This window comes from Falco punctatus (assembly GCF_963210335.1).
Source record: "Falco punctatus genome assembly, chromosome: 5".
Classification (NCBI taxonomy): Eukaryota; Metazoa; Chordata; class Aves; order Falconiformes; family Falconidae; genus Falco; species Falco punctatus.
Window position 1 is genome coordinate 78,698,024 of NC_137584.1, and position 12,288 is coordinate 78,710,311.

Genomic DNA, 12,288 nt, shown 5'->3' on the forward strand with positions numbered 1-12,288 from the left:
ATTTGAAAGGGAGACCATAGTTGACACCCCAAAGACAGTTTGGATGTGGCCACCTTGTTCTGGAGACTAGACAAGCCAGATTTGCCTCTAGCTGACTTCTAATGATACGGCTAGAGATGACCAGGGATGGGAGCAAGGTGCTTTGCCAGCTCCCCCATTTCTCACAGATTTTACTGTTTGCATTTGAACTAGGACCTGGTACATTTTTCTCAACAAACATCAATGTATAGACATTAATACAAACTTTGTCTTTTCTCAGTGTTTTAAGCACTTTTTCCTAGTTCACTTGCAACAAAAGGCTGGAATTTTGTGCTGAAGTGAGTTTTTCACCTCCTCCTTTTAAACGATTTTTCCTCTGGTGAGTCTGCAGCATTTATCAGCTGAGTAGCAATCCTGCCTGGGAGTCTGGTATTTGTGCAGGGGGAACCTGAGCAACGTCAGGTATTCAGCTGGATCTCAACATGTTTAATTCCTTTCTGACCTGCTCCCATTTTTCTTTGTCGTATGCTTTCAAGCTGTTTAAAAGAGGCATGGCAAGATTTCACCTGCTGCTTTCTTCAAATTATTTGGAAAGCTTTATGCATTCCTCACCAGCACAGGCAATGCAGATTTTAGAACAACCTCTTCAAATTGACTTGCTGCAGTTTTTTACATGTGGGAGTATGTGCAGATGCAAAAGCAAAGTAATTAGGTGGAAGCAATCCCTAAAAATCAACCATATTAAATATTAGTACTGAGCTAGCAGAGATTTTCCTCAAGAAAAAAAATCAGATTTTGCTGACTGGTGTTTTTACTGTGTTAGACCTCAGCAAAAGTTGGTGAGGGTTTTTTGTTTGTTTGTTTGTTTGTTTTGTTTTCAACAAAGGTAATAAAAAAAAAAGAGCATCCTGGAATTATAAGCAGAACTGAATCTGGAATATTCTGCTGGATACTAAACATTTAGAACACTAAAATTCTGCTTGGCTCAGATCACCTTTTTTGAAACAAACCAGCTGTTGATGCTGCCCTTGGTGATCCCAGGGTGTTTCTTGCCATTCTGGTGCTCCTCCCACTTCAATTCCAGTGATTTTTCTTGTCCTGACAGCTGAAGCTGATTATCCTAACAACCTGACATGAATTTTGTCAATCACACAACCTGTGGTTGGGAGCTTTTAAAAAGATGGAGGGTGAGGAGGGGCAAGAAATCACCCAGGAGCTCCCATTTCTGTGACATGGGTGCTCAGTGAAACATAACCATAAATGTTATTTGAAAATGTGTACTTTTTTATATGTGAGGCTGTTTTCCCCCTTCTTGCAACACTCTAGCTTGGCTGCCGTGTCCAGCTCTAAGATGGTAAATGCGAAGGAAAGTGGCAGAGAATGGGTCAAAATACACATTTATTCCAGATATCTGTATGAGTTTAGGAACTTAGGACTAGATATCTCGCTCTCACTGTTCCTAATCAAAGGCATCCATGTCATATTAATATAACAGACAAATGCCTCCTTACAAATCCATTATCTCTGCTCCACTAGAACTTTGAAAGTCTCTTCCAAGACCTCCTTCCTTTGGCAGTCCATTCCCTTGCTAAATTCCAGCCTCAACTTCTTTGTTACCTGTGTTCCATTTTGTCCTTCTGGCAGTACCGTTCTGTTCTTTAAACAGTCCTTCCCCCTCCTTGGTACTCATCTGATTGTTATTACACTTGACGTTTTCTAGAGGCTTGGTTGTGAGTAACAACTTCTGCCATATAAGCAGGCCAAAGGTTACATTTCATTCCATAAGAAAATACTCTAACTTTTCCTGTCTTTCCCCCCCCGCTTCTTTTTCCTGCCTTGCATGTTTGGTTGTAAACACTGTAAGGCAGGATAAGTTTATACCTAAATACATATGTTTTTTTATTTTTATCAACAAGCCTCCTATTTTGACTAGGGCCTCTGGGGACAGAATTGCAAGTTAATAAAGACAGCAAGGAACATCAGCAATGAGGAATAGCCATCCTACTCGTTTGTCACCCTAGAGGAAATGAGTTTGCATTCTTCAAAGTGCTTGCTACCTATCACAAGTGATAGTTTTCCTTGAGTAATTTTTCCTGTATACTGCAGAGAAGCAGTGCAATTCCCTTCATTACTGACCTGGTTGATAACATATATTGGTAGAGGCAGAGATGAGATCAACGTGATCCCTGCCATCTTGCTGTGACCAGGGCTCACCTCCTGGCAATCCAGTCACATTGCCAATCTTTTTTAATCATGAATCATTTTCTGAGGCAACGTTTTTCTATCTTGAACAATTACAATTAATAACTTCCAAGATCATTGGCAAGAAATCTCTCCTGCTTCCTTGCTGGAGACACCACAATAAAAAAACCCCATATTTTAAAGACCTGAACTTGAACTGCAGTGAATTAAAACCAAAAACATGCTCAACGGACACATGAGGAACATCATCTGATGTGGTTGGTACAGCTACATAAAACAGAAGGATTGGCTGCCCACTAGCCATCTCTTAGAAATTACCTTATGGCTTATGTTATCACAGAATTGTTATCCTGTGGAAATCTGTTCTAATAGTTCCTATAGAAAGTCACTCCGGCTCCTGTTTTAAAATCTCAAACAATAAAAGCCTAACAAATACTTTGGGTCTGTGGTGTTTCAAGCATTCACCTTTTGACTGCTATTCTACAAGATGAAAGGAGTGAACATCTATCTTTTTTTGTAGCCTCTTCTGAAACTCTGCATTAGGAAAATGAATGCAGATTCTCGACCAAAGCTGGGATTCCTCTGTGCCTTCTGGCAGCAGTACCAGAAGAACATCTAGTGGTATTCATCCTCAGGTGGTCTTAGCCATAATGCTGAAACTGTGGGCTATCTAAACGCATTGTATAAGGTGGGCATAGATACACAGCACATACCAGCAGTGCTGCATCAGGCAAGTGACCCCAAGAGCTGTAACAACTTGTATAAACCAGAGTTCCTTCTGTTATTTGCATTGAAGATTATACTGTCCTCAAGCTGTGGAAAATAAAATGCTACATATGAGGAACTGAGATAGATTCTGCTTAGCACAGGCAGAAATACGTGTCTACACAGAGAACAATCTAATGAAAAGGTGTTAGTTAAGCACTATAAGGAAATAATAACCAGAGTATTAGCAAGAGGTTCTGTAGGTCATAAATCTTTATATGCAGGGTCATCCTTTTTCATGTCACCATCCAAAACTCCAACCACAAGAACTTTTCAGAGACTCAAAGTTCTGAAATTTTGAATTTCTTAAACCCATAAGCAATTGTAGTTTTTGTTTTCTTTGCCAGACGGCGAGGTTCACACCAAAACTGATGTATCATTGTGTCAGATACTGTGCCTAGTTGTGGCAACAGTTCCTGGTTAAAAGAGATTAGTACCTAACAGATAAGAAATATATAGCAATCTCATAACGTTCTGCCATTACAATAGTTTGTCTGAAGTTTGTCAAATATGCATGATATTATACAGGGTTTCTTTCAAGTACCCATTAGGTATCTGACTTTTCTCAGATTATGAATAATCTATTGAATTAATACTTAAGTAATCTAGATTTGGACTTCTAAATGCAGAAAAATACGTGCAGTTTAGCTGTCTGGGCATCATGTTTGCTTTCTGGTCAGGTCTTTGCACACTGAATTGCTAGGAACACAGTAGTGAATGACACTTTTGAAACCATCAGAGTAGTTAAACAAGAAGCCAGACTCTTTCAGGAGAGTACCCTGATTTGCTTTAGATCAGTTAGAGTAGATAGAGCAAGAAAGAGAAAAAGATGAAAAAGCTAGACTAAAATGGAACAATTAACCTCTCTGCAGGAAAAAGGGCAGAAAATCTACCTAAGCCAGCTGCAGATATCTGTAATTAAGGGATTGTAACTGTCTTTGAACCAGCTAAGAAATGCCACAAAGATGAAGACTAATCCATTTAGTTTAGCACCCTACCTCCCACTGGTCAAAGACGAAGGTTTATGGCCTGTGATATTCAGGAGATTAAGATAAATGACCATAACGAACTCTCCTCATTTTTGGCTCTATGAATGCCGCCAGAAAAGATGTATTATCTTCCCCACCTTGCAGTGGTGCCCTTAATAGTGCCATAGCAGACCAGGAGGAAATCCATGCCTATGAGAATATTCAAAAGAAGGTATCTATGAGCAACCAACATGATGAAAAGAACTTCCTAAATTACTTATCACCCCATTTCACCCTCTGAACTTGCAGTGTTAGTGATCTACCTCTTTTTTGCTGCCTAATGATTGGAGAAGCCCATCCTTCACTGAATTGTTTTTTGAAACTTACATAGCTGCTTGATTAATAGGTTGTATATTAAAGTTACTTTCTTGTTAGATACTTTAAATGTACTAATTTTTGATGCAACAGCATTATTTCATCATGATAGCTATCATTAATTTACTATTAATTAGTAACTAGAAGACATATTGGGGAACCAGTAAAAATGTGTGCAGCCTCAGCAGAACAGAAATTGCTTTATCTGAAGAAAGCAGCTAAATGCAAAGGCAGGGAGCTGGATGGCTCTTCTGAAATCGAGAGGCATCCTTACTGAATGAAGGATGTAGAAGTAGATGGGCTGCTTCCATAACAGCAAATGGATCTCGTCTCATACTGTAAAACTTTTTACCCTTCCCCTTGCTGGATATTTGTAGCTACTTGTACCTGTGTCTTCAGCAGAGAGCACAATAGTGCAGTGAAGAGCATAGGCAACTGACCTGACACTGGGAGAAAACACACGTCACAGCTTATGAACCTCTACCGTTCGGCTCACTCGCAGGTACAGCCGTCTCCAAGCACGGGCATCATGCCAACTGCTGTTTGTAGAACAGTTAATGCTCTTTGTAAATCGGTGCCTGGTTTAGCTATAGTGTTCTTGGAAAGGTTACTCAGTACCAGGAAACTGTGAAAGGGTTATTCTAAGGCAGACATAAAGGGAGAGCTGCCAGCGTTAATACCCTTTGTAGGGAAATGTAAACCCCTCTACTTCAACAGATGTGGATCTAGCCCTTATTACATCTGTGTGCAGCTCGTCTCAGTCACCTAAATGTAGTTGTGCCTGCAAAGTAGGTCTCTAGTCAGCTATCCGAAGATCGGCATCTAGTGTGATTTGAGGTACCCAAGGTTTCTGGGGCATCTACAGAAGAGCAGGAAACACAGGACGGACCTCTGAGCAATATATGCTTTTCTGCAGCGACAGCTAGGCACTGGGCAAGGTTTCTGAAATGCTGCTAGAAATCTCTGTTTTGGTAAGTGAATCATGTCCCTAATCAGTAGAGTTAATGGCAAACAGGACACAATTCATCTGATCAAAGGTAGATATCTACTTCAAGAGGAACAGAATCCCTCTCTGGGATCACTTGGCTTTAACAATTAGTTGCAATTGACAATAACAGTGAGTCCTCCAGTGACTGGTACAAGAGCTTAGGCATGTGGACACCTACATTTATGTACCTAAATCTGGAGCTGAGTCCTACCCCTACTTCTTGAGGAACCAGACAGCTTGAGTGTAATTTGCATTGTGTTCCTTTTATCTTTAACAATGCATTAAACTTAGATGGCTGCCATTAAGAATCTCAGTAAAGTGAATACTCAACTCATTCTTAAATTAGTTATAAACGTCTTCATGGAAAGCAAATGACTCGGTATCCAGCTTGCTTATCTACTCCTCACATAGATATAAAATAGTAGGAGTAAGAGTAAGAATAAGAGTAGTAGTTATAATAGTAATAATGTGTGGTTTATTGTTTCAGTGTTTTATTTAATATGTATTTTTTAATTTTAAAATGAAAAAAATCTTCCAAAAGGAGGCAACAGATAAGCATATCACAGATTCCAACAATTTATCCCAGTGGCTCAACTACAAAGACCATCACGTGAGGAAAAACTTTAGAGGCTCATAAGTCAAACCCATAGCAAAGACCAGTAGGAAATTCAATTTCCCTTGCACATATCACTGAAGAGTTTTTATTGTCTGAAGCGTGTATTCTACAAAGGTGTTCCCATTTGTGACGAAGACACGTCTACTTACTTTGGAAACTCATTCCAGTAGTCAATCAGTCTCACTTCACTAAACATAGTGTTGATTTCTAATTTGAATTTCTCTGAGTTTAATTTCAAGCACTTGATCCTCGGACACAATCTCCTATATTCTACATGCAGCTTCATTACACTGTTCCGAAGAAGTTTAATTCTGTCTCTCTAGTAAGTTGTCTGAAATGACACAGCTTAAACGGGTGGTCTAGGGTACTGTATATGACTTCTCACCATAGTAGTTACAACTGCTTGACAATGTCTAAATCATCCTCCATTTTTTATCTACCAGAGCTTTATAGGTATTTGGAGATCGTTAGTAATAATGTTAAAGTGTTGGTCCCCATGGGAAACATTCCTATTTAACTGATTTCCCATTGATGATTGCTGTTCGTGATAGTTTGCTGTTTTGAAAACTTCTGTTTGACATGATTTGCACTGATATTACTGAGAGCTAGCAATTTATTTCAGAAAGCCAGGCAGTATTGCGTAAAACACCTAAAGAAATCTAAGTCTAGAATCTTGAGGAAAAAAAACCTGAAACCCAAGCCTGATACTGCTTTGCTCAGGACACGATTCAGTCCATGAGGTGAATTTTTTTTTTTTTTTTAATCATGGCATAACAAGGCATTATTCAAAGTAACGCTGTAAACTGCAGTGGTTCAGGAGTTCATCCACAACAGGCATTTTTTTCTGTAGCACAGATGGCAAGGCTACCTCAAGGCAATTGCCTTCTGCATCATCACGGACTAAGACTTCTCTGCCTGTCTATGAGAGCCCTTGGGAACTGAAGTCAGATGGCACAGACACCTCCCTTTTACACGCCTTTCTATGATACCAAAAGTTTTATCTTCTGATCCCTTGTCAGAGAAGGGAAAAAGTGAACCATATCCAGAGGAAAATAAGGTTGATTTTTCCTTACAAATTCATGGATAACATGCAACGGAGAGGTATAGACTATTTTTAATTAGTATATCTATATTCATATTATCATTAATAAGCATTTACAGTCACAGGCCAAACAAGAAAGCCTCTGTGACATAATGCTTGTAAATGTCATCCTGCTTCTAGATTTTTGGAAATTAAGCTTGAAAGTAAATTATCATCTTTGCTCTTGAAACTTACAAGTTACTCATCACAGGACTAAGGCTGCCTTCCCAGGTAGCAGAGCATGTGAAGAGAGCATCTTGAACAGTAAACTAGTAAAGGTTGCTAGCCAAAAGCCAAAGTGGAATATTGTGATTAAACCAAATATTATAGAAGGAGCAGGAGGGAAAAATTAGTCTTTATGATCCCCACCTCCTGAATGAAGCCCTAAATTGGAATTTCACAGGATTGACCTAATTAAAGGAGGCAACATTAAAGTTCACGTGCATATGTAGATGAAAGCAAATACCTGATGCTGTGGTTTACAAACAGCAGTGGGCTGGAAATGGTGGTGTTGCTCAGAAGCCATACTAAAATAAATGGCCTGTGAACTTCAGCAGGTGCCAGAAGAGCAGAATGAGTGGAACCTCCCCCTGCCTTGAGGATCACAGCAAGAGTTGGACCTCAGCCTCATCCAGCTTCATTTCCTCTTATTTACAGGCATTCAGATCCAAGGCTCTTTGTGTTCCCGTCTGCAAACACTCCATCACAAGCACAGTTACAAGTACAATTATTAATAGCACTGAAGAACTGCATAACTTTAGCCGTTCTAAGAAAACCCAGAAAATACACGTGATTTTTGGAGCCACATAGATCTTTTTCAGCAGAGTATTTTTTTCCTTCCAAATATAGTATTTCATCCTCAGCAGAAACAGAGCCTTTTTGTTGAAACACAGTGAAGATAAAATAAGTTTAGAGAGTATATGAACTCTCTTTTCCAATTACTTCTTTTTAACTTTTTGATATTCCACAATCCATAACTAATAGTTATTAAAGCCTAAAATCAGAATGAAACATTTCAGTGTTATCAAAAAATGCAGTTGCAAAGGCCTGAAATTTACCGTTTACAAAATTTTAATCTGATGTAAGGAATTTGGGAGGTTTAGTTGTATTGATTTTTTCTTCTCATTTCAGAATAGACTTTTTTTCCCCAGCTAACAAAATTTCGTGAAAGTAGATCATCAAATTCCCCCATGGCCTTACCATTTTTTTTTAAATCAGCCTTCAAGATAGGTATGTAGAAACATATACAGAGCTAAAGGTAGTATAAGGCAGCATACTTGCAACTGCAGTGCTTGCCAAGGGATAAATAATTGCTTGACACCTAGGTGGAATGTGGGATTTCATTTCAGTTTCTCAGTCCTGCCTTTGCTGCATTGACTATCCCAAAAGGAAACTCCTCGAGCAGGGTCCTTCCATACATCATCATTTTATATATGCTGCCATTCTGAGCACTCCCAGAAGATCACAGACAGAAATATCTTATGTGCCTATGCAGGATCATAAGAAAAGAGGGTCACAATTCTCCACTTTAGGGTACTTGCGGCAGTCATTTGCAGAAATGGCTGTTAGATGCTGTGGTTCCAATTCCTTTGCATTCTGCGCAGATATCTGCACAGATATAAATGGATGCACAAAATAAAGTGCTATGGATAATCATATCCAGCTCAGACACCTCTAGTATAGGGCTGTGGTACTGCTTCCATGTAGTTATAATGCTAATGCACTAACAGCATTCTTTGCTGATTTTGACTCATAATGTGCTAAGAATGCATCCAGGAAGGCACAGAAAGTGTGGATAGGATAGGATAGGATAGGATAGGATAGGATAGGATAGGATAGGATAGGATAGGATAGGATAGGATAGGATAGGATAGGGGGAAAAGGAAAGAAAAGGAAAGGAAAAATAATAAAAAAAAACATTTCAGATACAGTTTCAGGAGCCATTTGCTGCCTGCAGCTGGCCACACTTGGCTAAACTGGGAATTGCCAGCCCTCCCAGGTGTCTTTCAAAGCCATCTCTTTCTTTGTGAAGTTCCTTCCTTCTAGCGTAACAGGTCAGTACTCTTGGGAATGTCATCATCTATGTTCTGCAAGCAAGTGCTCATGGCACACTCTGAAGCCACGGTAACTTCCTTTGCTACTGCAGGATTCTTTTCTGCTAATTTGAAACTGGTTGCACACATACCATCTGGCTACCACTTCACCTTTGTTTGCTCACCAGACCTGTATAATGCCCAATTCACAAACCAAAAAAAGGAGTCTCCTTTTCATGAGTGTTCTTAATGCCCATAGTTTTCCAGCGTACATCAAAAATGTCTGCTCCGAAAGACAAGTTACTGTTCTCAGATATGTCTTACCTGTTGTTTAAGGATACTGTGTGTTCCATCACATTTACAGCTGGGATATAAATGATGCGGAAGAAATTTTGAACTAAAAACAAGATTTTAAAAATAAAAAAATTGGAAACTACATCTTTTTTAAAACCCTTCTGAGTAGGCATACCTCACTTCTAAGCAAAATGTAAGGGTCAGATTTGATCATTAGGGCAGCTGGTGCAAATTAGCAGTTCTTTTGATTCATGTAATCTGAAAATCAGCCCCTCATTCATGGGCTTTGCGGTTCCATGAAACACAAATATAAAAGGTGCAAGACTTAGAGGAGATTAACATTGCAATCTACTTTATAATGCTGATACTGTCTAATTCTGGGCTTACTGAATGTCTGAGATGAAAGCAATGACAGTTAAATATATTTCAGCATTTTTCCAAGTCAAACCCAAATTCAGGGTTGCCTCTGGCCCTCCCCAGCTCATCTAAACAGGGCAAGTTTCTCTTTGCCACTCCAATGATCTTCGTAATTCCTCCTGATGAAGCTCCTTATCTTATCCCCTCTCTTCCCACAAAGGCCTTTTCTCTAGCCTCCATTATTCGAGATTCATATATTAGATCCAGTACCAAAATTCAGCTGCCCAAAAATGATCCCCAATAGTTGTCATCCCTGATTTTCATTATGAGTAAGTTCAGCCTTGCACAAGAACCTATTTTCCTAAACACCATACAAACAGATTACTGGAAACAGTCCCCACATCTACAGATTTTGTAATCTAAAGAGCCAGAGGAAGGTGAAAGTATCATTTCACTAACATGTTGCCATCCCATCCTCTGAACTCCAATGTCTCCCGTATCACGTCAACTTTCCTCTTGCTTCCAGCATTTTGAAGAGAACAGATGTGGCTGGGCAGCAGGAGGCCAAGTCAGGAGGATTTTTCCTGCTCAAGAACGGTAATAGTCTTTGGCTCTTCAGGGCTGTTTTTAGCAGTCAGGACAGCAGGTGCCTTTGAATGGTTCAGCACACCTTCTGCCATTTTTATCGGCTGTGTTCAACCGTAACGTCGCCAAGCCTGCAAATGAGCTGCTGAAGCTGCTCCCATACTTGCCTTTTTTACTAGCTGTGCAAGTGAACATAAAGGTAAAAATTCCTATATAAGGGAGAGAGAATCCAAATGGAGGGAAGCCCTATCCTCAGTGTACATTCATTTTGTATTGCATAAAATTATAAAAAAGAATCAGTTTCCAACCTCACGGCAAAAAAAAAAAACCACAAAACCCAACCAGAATAGTGCTTGCTGTTGAAAAGTGTGCTGGAAGACACCGTTTCAGAATGGCTGAGAAGGTCTTCTCACCAATCCACAGCATGGAAGATATGACCATGCCACAGAAAGCTGCATGACCACAGCTCACATGGGCACACATTAGTTGTGAAGCAACCTAATTAAGGATAGGTAATGGGATAGCTGCTGTAACAGCTGCACATGAACAGCAAGGGCACCCAGCAAGCTGAATTAGTAGATGCCAGACTTTGTGCTATCACAGGAGTACCTGAACTATTTAGTGTAAGGTAAACTTTTGTATCTATGCTATGTGAAGACAGAATAAGTCCCTTAATGACAGCTTTGAAGAATTGCACCTCATTGACTTTAATTACTAGACTTGCCTTAGTTCATTGAGAAGGACAGCACCCTAAAAAAGGTGAATTGCCCAAAAGAAGTGGAATCATGCCATGGGGGTGCCACTGGGTGCTGGGGGTGCTAATGGACTTAGCCCACAGTGACTATATAGTCATATAAACACATCCATAGGGTCTGACTTGCATATTTTGTCTTATTCCTACCAAGTTACCTGTACATTGTCTCATTAATTCACTATCCATCCTTCTTTGTGAGAAGACAGATTGTGAGTAGATATAAGGGTTGTGTTGCATATATTTATGAGTAACCCTGTGTACATCTCAGTGGTGAGCATTCATTTATAGGATGGGCATTCAGAACATTGGTATGCATTTAGGAAGAATACCCATGAATCATTTACATTGTGAATAATTTCTTTCATTCAGCTGAAATACAAACCCTGGTAAGAGCTTTCAGTAAGATCTAAAGTTTAATATTGCAGTATGTTAAAAGTTTCTTTCATCACTTTTAAATAGGTGCTGTTACTCAGTTCCAATTATTTCTGCACTTCATTTCCTATGAAGAAAAAAGTAAATCACTGAACTCATTTTATCTTTTCTAAATACTGTTTACTCAATTTTATTAATCATTATTATTCAACAGAGATACCTTAAAGGAACTTAGATTAAGCTCCATTATGCAAAGCATTGTATATTCATATAGCAAGAGATAATGCTTGCCTCAAAGAAGTTAGAGCATAAATAGATAGTCAGCTCGTTAAAGTTCTCATTTTATAAACAGAACTTACACAGCAAAACCACACTGATGCCCAAGGACACAGAAGATGGCCAGAGCAGAGCTTACTTCAAGCCCTAAGACACTTTAGGATATGTCTCCTGGATTTTAGGGACAGAGATCTTGATCCTCACCCCATGTCTGCTAATGCGCTAAGCCCATCCATATGGTTTCATTTGGTTAATCACCATTTATTTTGTTTGGGCTGCTCCCAGTTGAGAAAGGAGTAAATTCCTTAAGTGACTCAAATAGATGCAGCCGGTGGTGCGAATGTTCCCCATCAGCCATAGTGGAAGTCAGGGGATGCTTTTCTCCAGCCGTGACCCATACTTACCTGCCTTCCTTTGCCCTGCCATCACCCAGGGCTTCTCAGCCCATCAATCATTGCTGCAGGCAGATGTGGCAATAGAAAGCTGAGAGGTGCCTGCCAGCTTCAAGGGACAATGTGAACAGTGGGAGCTTCTCCCAGGGCAAAGCCAAACAGGCACACACCACCTTCTGTGGCTCTTTGATGGCACCTGTTTGACTTCCCTGAAGTGGTTGGCTGAGAGATTTTTCGAAAAATCTGTCATT